At 47.3% G+C, this 15,286-nt stretch overlaps 2 long non-coding RNA genes across 5 annotated transcripts in view; both read left to right on the top strand.

Annotated features, from left to right (window-relative positions):
* Positions 1 to 15,286, top strand: part of LOC142603838 (uncharacterized) — a 44,454-nt gene that overhangs the window by 15,566 nt on the left and 13,602 nt on the right. The gene's annotated exons all lie outside the window — the stretch shown is intronic.
* On the top strand, positions 14 to 13,136 carry LOC142603839 (uncharacterized). Its single transcript, XR_012837719.1, has 3 exons — positions 14 to 10,935; positions 11,056 to 11,186; positions 12,514 to 13,136. It is a non-coding gene; the product is annotated as an uncharacterized LOC142603839 (long non-coding RNA).

Raw genomic sequence — 15,286 nt, 5'->3', positions numbered from 1 at the left:
TTCTGAGTTTGATTTACAAGAAGGGGAATATAAACCTCTTATTTAGAGATAACTGTGGGTCTGACATTGGAAAAAGCTATGCAGTAAAAATAATAAGTGAGTCATGATGATAATGAGGCTATAGTTATGCAATGCCAAGTTATCCTTATTTCCTTCGCAGGCAATGCATGATTGTACATTCTGATATTCAAGATGATCTGGGTTGCTCCTCCTTTGGAGCCTGTGTTGATACCTCTGTGCAGTACCATCTTGTAGAAGAAAATATAGCAATATTTGCAGAGTAATGACTTTCACAGTCTCTTTCACAAGCAAACATACCGTAAAGGTATTTGTACTGCTGGTTTTGTTGACAGTAATGTTCCAAAGAGGCATTTTACGACATGTTTCTTCTCCTAATCTGTATTTCTATTCAGTGCATTTCAAAAGCATTTTCCAGCTCATGGGTCCTAACGGGCCAGCCCTGTATATACTTGTTTCCTCAACAAGAAACTCTCCTAACTCCCAAGCAGCACTTGGCAGTTGAGATCACGTAGCTGCTGTCGATCAGTGGAAAGCAGATTCACAGCAATTCCTCAGGATGTGACCAATTTGCAGGAACAGGAACGTGTATCCGACTTCCCCCTTGCAGCACCTGAGATGTAGAACAGACCCATCACACGCTATTTGATCAGACCATTAACACGCACGGGCAGAACCGGCCGCTCCGATGGAGGAGGTTGGAGCCCGGCTCTGCCCAGCTCCTTCCCGAGGGCTGTACCTGCCTCTCCGGTGATACCCCAGCCCCTACGGGTGCCTTCAGGTCTTCCCTGCCGCTGGTCTGACCCCCGGCAGATGACAGGCAGAGCGGGTGTCTCCTTCGGCACTCGCGAAACATGAAACAGCCCTTACTCCAGCTGGGACAGCCCGATGCTGGCTGCAGCCCTGCGTGTCAGGGCAGAGGGAGGGCAGCTCGTAAATTCTTTCGGATGTGCTGCTAATTTTCACGCCAAGACTGTGCACCTTTTCCTAACCCATTGCCTGAGGGCCCTCCTCGTTTTGCTGATCTGTTCATTGTATTAGTAACCGATAAGTTGAAGCCATCTTCTTTCTTCCCTTTCCACCTGCATCCTTGCTTTCCCTCAAGGGCTGTGTCACTGTTCCTGCATCGCTAGTCACAGAAATTGCTCTGCTCCTACTGCTGGTCTCTGCGTTCAGTTTTTCTGCATTTCTGAAGCGGAGTTTTGAGAGGAATTACCTAAATCTGGAGAAACACCACCATGAATCAGACCCATTAGCTCCCTGATGTTTTATTCTTTTGTTTGACTTCTCTTTAAATATATTTGGTGGGAAGTGACATGGTGAGACAGATCCAAAACGTCAATATCGAAACTTCCCCAGGCGAAGCCGTGGCGCAGCACGTGAATTACATACACACTAGGAAACAGGCTCCCGTCTGCCCCTCCGCTCCTTCCTGCTGACAATTTTAAGTCTGCCAGCAGTGAAAGCAAGGCAGGAACTTGTCCCTGGCCCTATTACAAAAGTCTCCATACAAAAATTCACAGTTTTGTCCTGGGTGGGCTCCAAGCACATGGCAACCAGCAGGAACTGCTGGCAGCAGGTGGATGGTGGCTCTCGAGAGCGACATTAAATGTTGCTTTGTTTTTGAGCTTCAAGAAAGCAAGAGAACACCCCAGCTTCTGCTTGTGCAGTGAAAATGATAGGAAGCTCCTGGCAGCGGTGCCAGGATGTCTCTAAATTGACTCTTCCATCCTCTGCCTTTTAAGTCTCGTGAGAAATAAATTGCTGTAATTGTTTGTGAATTAACATGAGGTGGCTATAGAGATATGAAATGTCTTTGCCAGGCTTAGTCCATCTACAAATTGTGAACAAATAATTTAATTAGTGGGGAACATTTGTACTAAGTGTGTTAGCCAGGATTTCTCTCCAGGCTCTCTGGCAGTGCTGGGGAGCCCAGCACGGGTTGATATGAGATCAAGGGCCGTGGTGGGCGATGGGTCCGATCCTGCCTCAGATACATTCCTTCCTGCTCCCTAATCTGGTGTCTGCCATGTCTGACGCAGCTCTGGATTTCAAAGGCCAAGGTAAAAAGTGATTTTTATCAGTCTTTATGGCAGCATCTGCACTGCCCTACAGGGATGTCCTGCAAGGCTGGGCTGATGGCCAAATCACATGTTTTGGCTCTTCCAAGGGTGACCGGAGTCGGTTGAGGGATGGCCGTGGCTGGAGGGGAGGGGGGCTCTGTGGTTTGGGCTGGCCTCCTTGGCTCCAGCCAGCCGCTCTGGATTCAGGGGGGCCACTTGCCCACGGAGCTCGGGTCATGCCGGGGGGGGGGGGGGGGGGGGGGGGGCGGGTGCCTGGTGCCCTGTGAACCCCCCAGCTCACCCCATCCCCTCCTGCCTCTCGGCCGTGTCCGAGGCAGGACGCAGAGGGGATGTTGTGGGAAGGACCTGAAAGCAGCAAAGCAGGTCTTCTGTGATCCATTTCAGGTGGTGATTTTTCTTTCCTCTATAAAGGACCCAAATGCCCCAGGAGTTTTAGGGAAAATAGAGCTGATTGATTGCAATATTCACATGCCTCTTCGGTAAACTAAGAAAAATGGGAAATAAACCAGCTCTTGGTTGTGGGGTTTTTTTTAATCTCTGTATCTGGCTTTATTTATACAATCCATCAAGAGGTACCTCACCAACAACGTTATTTAAGCTGAAATAGGAGACTCACTATTAGTCTTGAAAATTCATAAGATAAACAGATTTGGACATTTAATTTGTTGTAGCCAGTAGAAGAATAAATTACTGAGCAAACATTGTGCAGAAAATATTTAAGCAAAGGAGAAATCAGTGTTCTTTGTATGGGATCTTATACCAGAACCATATATTTTGCATGTTCTGTTTATTTTTCTATTGGGTAAGATGAAGTGTGCAGTTTGCATTGTTTGCTTAGGGAATAATTTAAACATAGCTAAGGATGGAGCATCTGTCGAACAACTCTTCAGTCAGTAAACAGTATAAGATATATTTTAATTAAGCATACCCCAAACTTCTCCCTTTACATCCCTGCTGCTGAGAACAGTAGGCACATGAATTATCTTCAGGAGAAGGCACCGGGCTGAGCTGTGCAGGAAGAAACGGCTGTTTTGTTTCAGAGCTACGCATGCATCTAAATGATTTGCGCCGCAAAGGAAAGAAATGACGGGTACAGCTAAAGCAGCTGGGCTCCAGAAAAAACAATGAATGTCAAATAAGTGAATGCCTGAGGTACCATCCTCCAAAAGAGAGCAGAAGCGGGACTGGGCTGGTGGATAATGGGTTTTCCATTAGTGTCCCCCAGCCCACTGCTTCACTGAGCTGGTGTTGGCAGACCAATGGTGTTCGTTCACAAAGGGCTAACAAGTCTCCTTGAGAGATGTGCTCTGCACCGCTACCTGCTGAAATCCATGATTGGTAAAAGCAATGCAGGACAAGGTGTTCTCCAAGGGGGGACACGTGGAAGAAACTCAGGAAACACAGCTGGGTCTGGTACAAAAGGGCAGTTTGGGGCTGTGGGGGCTTCGCCCTCTGCATCCGACAGTGCTCAGAGCTGCCTGGCCCCAGCCCTGCCCGCACCTGCCCTGGCAGAGAGAACACCTTGGCCTCAGTATCTGTGATAAATCAAACATTGTGTTTTGAATTTAAAAATATATTCTTTGAAATCTACTAACTGTCGAGAAATTCTGTTTAAAAAAATAGATAAGCCTGATAGAGGTGAACATACCGCTTCTGATTATTTTTAAAAAATTTTTTTAATGGTTTCTATTATAAAACCACACTCATATGAGTGTCATTCCAGTGAACGTGTGGTATAGACTATGGAGAAGTTTTGCCTGTCTTTCCCTGTTTTGCTCTCCCTTCCCTCCGTTTGTTTGTCTGCAGCTCTCGCCTGCGTCTGACCTGCAGCGATGAGATCCTAGGGTGAGCTGGGGCTTCTAGCTACTGCTACCGTGCAAATAGTAAATGATAAGACAGAGTCAAAAGATATTTACACATACAGCAGAGCTATTTTGATTATTTCTAATGATGCATGTGGAACGCTCAAGTTTGGGTACCAATTAATTAATTACGCTCTTCATTTGGTCTAACGGGAACCGTGGTACAAACAGGGGAGATGAGGCTGGGACTGAGCAGCCCTTGCTGGGAACCAAATATGGAACAGCAGATGCTAGAGATTTTGCTGAGAAATTGGATTTGATTAACTCTTCTGCATTGTGAGTGCTATAAATTTGGGAGCTGGGTGGGCCAGAATGAAAGAGAGAGGTGACAGATGGGACGAGGGGATGATTAATAGAAATACAGGCAAGCAGCCTTGTATTAGCTCCTGTTGCTTGTTTTGAAATGTGCGGGTTGAAGATGGAAGTAGCAGGAGGTGGCACAGATGGGAAGAAGACTGAGAGTGATGCAAGCTAAAACCTGAGACGACAATCTCGGGATGTGAAAGCCCTCAGCCCCTTCGCTGTTGGGTCTGGTGGGAGGCAGGTCCATGGCAGAGGCATTAGCCAGAGGGTGCAGGTGAGAGCAGAGCTGCCTTCGCATTGTGCGTGTTTTGCTCTGGAAGGAGAATTGCAAGTGGAGCCTGAGTAGATGCTGAGGAGAGCTGAGGAAGAGTTGGCAGCGATGTGCTCTGCAGAGTGTTTGGGTTTAGATTCTTAAACGCTGGAGGGAGCAGAAGGAGTGTTGAGAGGTTCGCCTCTGGTTTTGGGGCCAATCATGTGTTGACCTGCAGAAGCACTTGACTGCCCGCATTGCTTACAAAGCTGGGAAGTGAAGCAGCGAAGGAAATTGAAAAAGAAAAGAAAAAAAATAAGAAAGGGTTACACAGGAATGTAATCCCCAACATCCTGGAGCAGTCTGAGAAAGCTGGACAGAAGAAAAGGAGCTGCAGCAGAAAAACATTAAATAGGCACCCAGACAGGGGTAATGCCAGAGAAAACTTTTAGATCAGTAAGAAACTGTGAGGACAAGCCTGGTCAATAAAAAGCTGATGGTAGGGAACCACAGGGATAGTATGCACTAAATGACATCATTTAGCACTCTGCTTGTTACCACTCATTATACCGTATTATGCTGTAGATCCTATTATATGCTTCTTAATGCAAATCTGGCCCCTGCTGTGTCAGGCACAACACGCAAAAAGAGAAAAAAAAAAAAATAAAATCATTCCTTGCCCCAAGGAGTTCATGATGAAGAGTAAGAAGTGTTTCTATGAAAAATTGCATCATCAGTTCTATATTGGAGGCTGTGGAAGACAGTGACAGGTGGACAGCGTGTGCCTCGGAGTTCACGGTTTTGTAACAAAAGCAAATTATATATATAAAGTAGAAATGACTGTTGGCTGAGTAGATTACAAAGAGAACCTTGGGAGGTATAGTGGTTTCAATTTGTTGAGGGGGATGATTCATCTTAGTTGTATAGAGAGGCTGGAGATTTCATTTGATCTTAGATTTTAGTAGGCTACAAAACTTCATCCGTTCTAACTCAGAGCCAAATCCTACGTGGTTTGGTGGTATTTGTGGCTTTCATTTCAAACTCTACAAGCCTTGGCAACCACTCTTGCTTTGACATGTTGGCTTCTTCCAATGAAGAACCCAAAAATTCAGCAGGTGATAAATGCCAGAAAAGGGAAGGATTCAGGCAAAGCTTGTGATCCAAAATGATCTCTTTTGAAACAGCTCCGAGAAGTCTGTATAACACGATGGCAGCGTGAGATTAAGGGAGGAGCAGAAGTCAGCAAGAAGCGATGGCCGGGAGGAGGCTGCGGTCAGCTCATCCCATCCCGTCCCAGGGCACTCGCCCCTGGCACTTGTGGATTTCTCTAAACAGGGAACCAAGAAGGACCCATTTAATATAACAGGGTAAGCAGTGTCCCTGGTCTCAGCAAAGAATTTCAGCAAAGAATGGAGAACGTGCAGGAAACTAGCCACAGAGAGGTTAACTGAATTCAGGAGAAATAAGAGACTTTTGTTTGCAGCCCTTAGTAGGAGAAAGCTTGAAGACATTTAGTTGGTTTGAAGCAAAAATTGTTCAGTTTGGCTGGCAGGGATCATCATTTGCTCGTTGTTATGAGAGATGTATTTGATGATTGAAAGAAAGTGAATTCTCCATGAAGGAATGATTACTACCAGGAGCTGGCTCGTAGCTGCAGAAGGATGCATCCCAAGCCTGAGGTGCCCTTAACTACCCCAAACAACTCTGTAAAGCACAAAATTATCCTGAGACTCAAGAGAGAGGAATTTTCTTCCAAATCCATCTACTGTGGTAAATGGGGTTTGGGTGCTCTTTGCAAGAATGGCAGGGTAAGATACAAAGCTCAATAAGTTAAACTGCACAAGGCCTTGTCACACTTCTCCATATGTAAATTTGTGTTTAATTCATACATTTAATTGAGCAAATTCAGGAATGCGTAGCAGCACAGGACTGTGCTGCCCTGGCCCCTGCAGGGACTACCTGCTACAGCTTCCTGGAGGAAAATCCAAGCCTTAGGCTCTGCCATTTGTATGCTAACATATATGTTGGAGTCAATCACTGAATGGGTGTGAAAACAGTGCAAATATTTCAGAGTAAAGGACTTTGCTGGGAAATTCGTGCCAGTCTCACGGGGTCAGATCCAAAGAAAATGCCCACTGAGGAGATAGAGGCTGAGGCCAGACTGAAACTCAGCGCTTAGTTCAGGCACAAGGAAATTGCTCTGACTCATTTTCCTGAAATTACTTGGGTTTAATTGGTTTTACTTTGAAGAATGGGCCTTATTCTATAGAACTTCCCATACTCCATTTATTACTATAAAGTCCCCATCAGCTGGAGACGTTTCCTCCTTTGTTTCATTGCATTTGACGATAGAAGAGAATTTTCCTCTCTCAACTGACAGATTAACCATTATAGTTAGTGAAAAATACTGTCTAGCAGGGTTAAGTCATTCCACTTAGATGGCTTTGACTTTGCTATGCCAATTATTAAATTTCATGAATTTCAAAATATGTTTTATGCTGATAAAGCTTCTTAAAGCGTTTCCTCTAAAGCTGTATTAAAGAAAGTGGCGCTTACATAAGTCCTTTGGAATACCTAATGTGCCATGGCTTTTGCTATAAATATTCACCAGTTCATTTTTTTTCACTAAACTTCACAAGTGGGTAGGTATTGATTATTTTACCGGTTACAAGAGAAAAGTCTTGGATACTTGCTTAGGGTCTGAATGAGCTTGCAAAGCAATCTGCTGCTTTCAGTCTGGCCAAGTGGGCAATTACTTTCCTAGATTTCCTACCTTCTGTTTCCTCTTGAGTTTCCATATTTTTCAGCTTTTATGCCGGAAATTAATTTTCTGCCTGTAAAAGGCACTTGACTGACAGGATTGACCCAGAAAACTCTCTCCCTCCAAGTCCCCAAAGGTTTTTCACACCAGTGAAGCGATTTAAAAAATGTGAGGGTTGGGGGGGCAGGGGCAACGTGGCTCCTAGCAGCTGGCAGAGGGTCGAGCTGCCCCACAGCAAATCCCTCCTCTGTGGGATAGACCAGATTTAACGGCTCCATCTGCATGATGGGGCAACTTCTTGTGCAATTTGCCCAAATTGTCCTTGTTTATCGTTTTCTCTGACTCCTCGCTTAAACCGCCTGCAGCCTCAGGGTGCCGAAACGCTGGTCGAGCCTCTGCAGTGGGCTGGGAGTCACTTTGGGGTGTTTGTCCACACCGTCACATACAACTTAACTATTCTGACTGCTAATTGATTCCCTGCTACTGTCTCTAACGGGCCCAATAAAGCAACCGAAGAGCTGTCAGTCTGGCGTGTTTTAGGCACCTTGGAGCAAACGTAGCGTGCTCAGCTGCTAATGAAACTGCTGTCAGCTGAAGGACATCGTGCACGCTGCACTGGTGACGTGCCATCAGCTCCGGGGCAGTTTTGTTTGCTGCTTTGCTTTTCCTTGTCATTTTTCACACAGAAATAATTTCCAAGGTCTCATGTTCTGTTATAAAAGTAGATAAAATCATCTTTTTCTGACAAAAAAAAAAAAAAGATCCAATGCCGTGCACAGTCTTCTCACCTCCTTCATGGTTTAGGAGGTTCACAGACATCCTGGATGCGACCTCCAGTTAATCCTGAAACTTCAGGGTGGAATATTTCCCTTATTTCTGAATATCAGAAGTAAGTTAGCTAATTAGAGGAAAACCAAGGTCTGTCACCATGGGGAATATTTTAAGAAATCAGAAAAGTGTCATTTCTCTATGACAAATGACACGTAGCAATGATAAAATAATGTTTAATAGCAGCAGAGGTTATTTGCTGCTGATGTTGCAGAAGTAGCTTCGAAGGACTAGAAAAGCTAGATCTGCATCTGCAGCTTCATAAGGGAAAAGGAGGAAAAAGTAAAACATGTGATTCATTACTTAAAATAAGATAGTGGGTAGGAAGTGAGGGAAGATGACTCTCCTACCTTCAAATGGCAATATGTCCAAAGACCCATCTGGAATGTCTGAAAGAGCCAATACTGCTGACTTGCAGCTATTTGCACTAATTTCCACCACAACACCTTCACTCCTCTCCGAAATTACCTTTGTGTCGCTGAGCTCAGTTCAGTTTGGGAACTGGGTTAGGCTGAACTGGGAGAAATTCATTTTAGTGGGGAGCAGGAGGACTTAATGCAAATGCTTGTGGCACTGACAGTTCACATCCTGGATGTTTTGCACTGATTTCTCAGTGGAGACGAGCCCTGGGGATCTGACTCTGATTATCTGAACCAGGAAGCTCCAGATTACCTTAATGTTGTGCTGACTTCATCGGGACCGCTCGTGCGGGCAGGGTGCATTAACCACGCAGCCGAGCGTGGCCCAAGGCAGCCGAGATCGGATCAGCTCCAGGTGCTTGGTGAAATCCTGGGAAATTGCCTACTCTGGTATGACACTGCCGCCAGAGGAGACTGGAACAGCAGCATTTGCTCATGATGGATGAGCCTCAATTTATTTCCACTGTAAGAGGTTTTGGAGACAAGGTTACCCTATAAATAATGTTTAAATTGTAATTTTGTTAAATACCCTTCTTCTGTAGGAAGAAATAAATTGCCACCTTCTTTCATTATTCCAGGTAATCACTAATGCACCCTCAGGTCCATTGCTATCATTTATTTGATACAATATATCTGTATTTTTTGTATTTTGTGTGTGTGTGTGCATGTGTGTACATGTGTATATATATCTACACAAGCACATATTTATAAGGATAAATATAATTCATGGTGTGATGCTGGATCCAGCTAAGATCTTCACAGGTCTGTCAGAGCCATCACAGCTGTACCCACTGCAAGGTGACACGTGGCACCATCCCTGTGGGACAGTGTGGCATCTTTGGGAATGTGTCATCATGGCATTTGCTTCTACAAGGATTTCCTCTGGCTGGTAAGAAATGCAGAGACTCTCTCTGCCTGATAAATGATGGACAAAAAGTGACTGAAGTCATGCGTCAGAGACACCAGCATGGAGAAGGAAGGGTGCAGCCCTGGGTGTGTGTCCCTGTGTGCAGGACGAGGTGGCAGCTCAGCCCGTGCAGTCAGGGTGGCGTTAGGAGCACGCCAGGATGAGTGCTCGCTGTTTGATGTGGCACATGAAGCGAGTGAATTCACGTCTGAACCTTTTCCTAGAAAGCCTCAGATGTGGTTCTGGTCTGATATGGAGCAGAAGAAACGTGGGCAGATGACTTCCCATCTTGACTCCCTGATTTATTCTGATTCTCTTCACTGGGGGCACGGGGCAAATTAAAAATAGGGGCTGTTGCTGACAGATCCTGTGGCATGTGCAGCACAGGGACTGCTGTTTCCCAGAACTGCCTGTCATTTGTGTTCTCTTTGTGCCGTTGATGTCTATGGCTTCATCACTAAGTGGCTGACCTTTGCCGAGCAGCTCGTCAGAAGCAGAGGTTCCAGCCTGACGGTTGCTGGCTCCGAGACGTTACCTGGTGACTGGCTGGGAGAAAGGCAAGCTGCAAACTCAGCCCTTGGACATCCTCCTCCTCCTCATTCTGGGGGCACGTAGCAGAGTGGCTACAAACTTTTCCCTGTTGATGCTTGAGAGTGACAAACAGTGCCGGTTTCTTTTGAATGTGCGATTATTGATGCATTAGCTGGCTGTTAGGTTTCCCCAGCAAATGGATGGGACATTATTGGGGTCTGTTCTAAAGATCTTCTAATTTTTACTAGAAATTTGGCACTTGATGCCATCATATTGATTTAGAGAACAGCCCATTGTGACAAACCTGCATATATTTTAAAATCATTATTCTGCTAAAGACCCTTGCTCTCCTTCTGTAGCCTCGTTACTCAGATGTAACTTCTGAACAACACACAAAACATTTCTGCTGTCGTGTGGCAGTAGGACTTTAACAAGTGAGCCTGTCGCAGTCCATAGGGATGTGTCAGCCAGCAAAATGCTGACTGATGTCTCAATCCAGGCTTCTTCTCTTAAACAAGAAGTATCAGCCTTCAATCCAGCAGACAAGGAGCTTGCCATTTAAAAGAAACTTAGAAAAAAAAAAAAAAATTTTTTTAAGTCTGCCTTCAACAATTTAGTAGGCAGGTTAGAAACTTTTCTACCTTTGAGCAGATTTGCTGGAGCATGATGCAAGCTTGCAGCAGTTCCACCCAAAGCAGCATCACCTGTTTTGTAAGTGGGCATATTGCAAACACCGTCTGGAAAAACTGTTCTGAGGGGTATCATTTGGAGGTGTTTCGGCCAGGATGACTGCCTGGGGTAACACGGTGCAGGTTGTGCGACGAATCACAAAGCAACCCAGCTCGTTTGCTGGGTTCATCGCAGAGGTGGCTGCAAGGAACAGACGAGCCCCCACTGTCTGGGGCAAGGTTGGCCTCGTTACCAGCGCTCACCCCAGCACCTCCCCAGGTCTGGGCTGTGCCAGGCTTAAAGGTGAGTCTCCAGGGGTCATCTTCCTGGGGGGGATTTTGGCAGCTGCAGCACATGATGCCTTGCAGCGAAGCAAGTCTATCTGCTTGCCCAAGCTCACGGCTGTGTCTCCTCTTGGATCAGATGAAGTCAATGAATACTCTGATACCCTCAGAGATAGAGACGTTGAAGGGCTGGGTGGATATCTCCTGATGAACTCCAGGAACTTGCTCAGCACCTTTCCTACCCACTGCTAGGAGGACACAAAGGCACAGGTAACGTGACATGGCAAAGGTCAACATTGGTCTGCTGCATGGCGATGGTAAACATCCCCTCCCAATCAATCTAAAAACCTCCATAGGGAAACCAAGGTATCACTGGTGCTAAGAGAAGGTGCTTGTAAAGATGAAACAAGTGAGTTGTCCTGCCCCAGGGAGTCCGAGAAACTTCAGGTTGGGTCATATTTTATTTTTGTCTGCGGAGGAAATCTGAGACAGACCCAGCCATAGAGCCTGGGGAGGGACTTCCGTAAGTCCCAGCGATGTGCCTGCACACAGGGAAGGGGGGTCAAGCTCCCTGCTTCACTGCAGCTCTCTGATGGGAAGACTAACACGATGGGTGGGCAGTTACCTTAATTGCCAGTTCATTTGGCTTAAAAGTGCATTCTTGCCTCTCTGGAGTGCTGCTGCAGAGGAGAGAGACTCGCTGAGGAGCAAAGTGCAGAAGTTTTGATTCAGCAGGTCCTATTATTGCCAGGTTAGAAGCCTGGAAAATCACAGGTTGTGGAAGCAGACTGGCTCAACCTTAACTACAGATGTGCTGCCATAATGATGGGTGCTGTTTATGTGCAGAGCCAAGTCTGTTGTGCGACTTTTTTTCTCGGCTGGAATTAACGAAAGAATCCAGCAGCCCCGTTGACTGAGCAAAGCAGCAGTCAGTTAAGTGCATCCTGTCAGAAGAAGGTGATCGTAATACTAGGCCAGTGGCCTCTCACTAATTAAAATAAACATTTATTATTTGTTTTTGGGATTCTTTCCAAGAAGAAAAATACAGTTCGGAAAGGCTTTCAGAGCTGATTGCCTTCCGCAGCCTGGTCTGTGCTTGAGACCGACACGCGGAAGATCTGGGAGGGGGGAAAGGAAGAGAAGGATGAGGAGGAACAAAAGGTGTTGAAAAGCTCCGATGAGTCTCAAAGCTGGAAGAGAAACAAATCAATGTCAGGAATTAGAGAAAGAACAAGCAGGGAGAGAACAGAAAAAGGAGCTGAACAAAAACGAAGACAAAACATGATTGATTGGGAGGGAGGGTGGCAAAAGACAGCTGAGTGACTGGTGGGGGTAACGGCATAGCTATGAACCTGGGGAGTGGGTCTGGAGACATTGTCACTGGGATCGCTAAGGGTAGGCTGGAGAAGCATTTGCCAGGAGTGACGTTGGTGTGTTCGTTGCTCTTTGGGGTGGAGATGGGGGAGATGACCCCTGGAGGTCTCCTCCAGCTCTGGTTGTGGTCAGGTGTCCCATGGCCTTCACTGTCTGCTGCATCCCCAGCAGCATTCGCCCCAGGACTGCAGGTAGAGACTTTACAGGTAACATCTCCTCCCAGGTCTCTTGCCACTCAACACAGGAGGCAGCCAGCTGAGGTACAGGCTTGGAGACTTCTGCCTGGCCAGCAAACTGGCCAACTGCTGTACGTACTGAGCACACAGGCAGAGCCCAGGGCCAGCCACAGCACGTGCTGCTCTTCTCCCACTGCGGCTCTCTGGCAGCAGATACTGCGGGGTAGGCACATCATTCCTCTGGGAACTGGGAGGAACTCCTCGGTACCTGCACGGTGAATGCAGTTAACAGTAAAACAGCTGCCCATAAAATACAGGGGGGGGACACGACATCAGGGGAGTGCTCTGACCCCAAACCCACAGCCCTCGGGGGCTTCCCTTGCCAAGCAGATGAGCTTTCATGGTGGCTGTTTGTCCTGCAGGGACCTTGTGTCTTCTCCCACGGCTGCGGGAGAGGCAAGCATGCATTTAGCCATACTTTCTGCTCTCTGTTTAGTTCCCAGCAGGATAAAGAGAGGCTGCTTCTTTATGGGAGGCGTCAGGCAGATCGGAGGGCAGAGGGAGGAAAATGTAACAGCTCTTCACACTATGTCTATAGAGAGAAGAAAAAAAAAAAAAGCAACTCAGTAAAATCACAGTTTTTCTTATTGCTTGATGCTACATCTATAGAAATCAGGGGAGAATCTATCATTCAAACAGGATTAAAGGCTGATATAAAATTTTGGATTTTATATTGTCCAATAACCTGTCAAGTGCCTTCAAGACTAGGCAGTGCAAGGTCTATAGGCAGAGATAAAATCTTTTTTTCAGATGATTTGGTACTACTGGAAAATTAGGAGAGCTTTTCAGCATCCCAGTGGTTGTGAATAGGAACAGCAACCTTCAAAACTAAATAGGAGTTGAGAACAGTTGTTAAGAGCTTAACTGGATGCATGCCCCTTAGACCATGATGGGAGGAAAAGTAGCAGGTATAGTACACGCAAGTAGTTAGAGAAACAACCTCTCTTTGTCGAAGGCTCCATGTCTCGTGTGATTTTCTGGATGTGTCTCAGACTCCTGCAACCTTTGTGCCTGCTGCTGGCTGGGGGACCAGTCAAGGATGGGGCGTGAGCTGTGATTTCCTCAACCTCGGCTGCCTCCGGAGGGCTGGGCTAACCCAGAGCAGGATATTCCAGGTAATCTGACGAGCACAGGACCGTGCGTTTCGTGACCCGCGGGGTGCAGGCTGCGGCTGCCAGCCTGGGGCACTGTGGGCAGCCGCCTCCTCCCTGGGGCGGGTGGAAAATGTGCTGGGCGAGCGGCGGGGCTCGGCACGCTCAGGCGGCTGCGGTGGTCTGCAGATGGCTGGAGATCCTGTCACCAGGCGCAGACTTGGGTTTGGGACCCACAGCCCCGAAATGGCAGGATGTGTCACACCTCCCAACTTCCACCTGCTCATTTCTGCCCCTGTAACCCCTGGGACCTCTGCACCCAGGGAATCCCATGTTGTGAATGTGTCCATGTCACAACAGAATGAGTTTCCACAGTTTTCCACTGCTGCAGAAAAGCCCTCAGGGATCCCTTGGGATCCCCAGGTGAGTATGGACACAGGGAGGGCCTGAGCTGTGTGGCCCACGTGTCATTTGATAAATGCCCAGATAAATTCCTTAATATTATTTAACTCCTGTGGGGTTTCTACTCTTTGATATTGAAGCTAATGGCCAACAGCAGCAAAGAGTCACCATGATATATTAAAATGTGAGATTAAAGGCGTGACATTGCTTGTGTGCTGCAGACTACTGACTATTCTCCTATCAGAGCATTTGTTGAAATGTCCTGTTGATGGGGGAATGTTTTCCTCCTTCCTGTAACTATTTCACACTACAGGGAAATCAAACTCCACTTTCGAAACAGCTACAGACACTGCCTATTTTTAATAGGGCGTTTATGGAAAGACGCTGAGCACCTCCTACGTGGTTCTCTGCTCCCATTGAGCAGTCAGCACCGTGCAGGATGAGGCCCCGTGTTGGCATCAGTTACCGAGGAAACTGCCTCTATGGAAATGGAGCGTCTGCCTCTATTAGCAACAGCAGCTTCTACACTGAAGCGCGCGTTAGCGCATTTCAGCTCCTCGTTATTGAATTGCATTTGTTTGTGGGCTTTTGCAAGTTTGGGGGCTGCGCGGTGAGAAAGGAGTTGCCACAGCAGAGCAGGTTACTGTCAGTGGGACAGATGGTGGGGAGAGCAGGATCCCCACGTTCACCCTGTGTCAGAGCTGGGCGTCCTCTCCAAACCCGCACGCACACCTCCTGTAAAACACGGTGGTTCGAAAGCCAGCGATGTGCCTGGCGATCTGCGAGGAGCAGAGTAAGCGTGGCTAAGCACTGTGCCCCGCTGCCACCAGGACAGCCCGGGGCCCTTCTCTGTGTCCAGAAAGCTTCTCCCAGCCAGCAAGGACAGACGGACGCTTTGGATAGCAAAGGAGTGAGGTAACATGTGAAAGCTCTTGTGGGGCAGTTCTCTTTCAGAAACAACAGGATGCTGCCAGTATGTTCCTGTAGCTATTCCTGGTGGGTACACGGAGACGGAAATGATTTCTGCCGTGATGACTAAGGCAGTGCATGAAGAGCCGTCGTCTTTACCTTTCACTGTCAAAAGTGTGGGGCTCAAAGCCTGCGGGCGAGTCGCAGTGGCATCGGAGCCAAGCCGCTCACTCGCGCCGGTGGGCTGGGGGATGAAGCGCAGCGTCCGCTCTGCCTTCCCGGGTACCCGCACATCTGCCGCCTTGCATCCGTGGCAGGGAAATACACACTAAAGGGAAACTGGATGTGGGAGAGTGAA

This window comes from Balearica regulorum, chromosome 14 (assembly GCF_011004875.1).
Source record: "Balearica regulorum gibbericeps isolate bBalReg1 chromosome 14, bBalReg1.pri, whole genome shotgun sequence".
In the NCBI taxonomy this organism is placed as follows: domain Eukaryota; kingdom Metazoa; phylum Chordata; class Aves; order Gruiformes; family Gruidae; genus Balearica; species Balearica regulorum.
The sequence above is the reverse complement of the archived record's forward strand: the minus strand, read 5'-3'. Positions and strand labels throughout refer to the sequence as shown.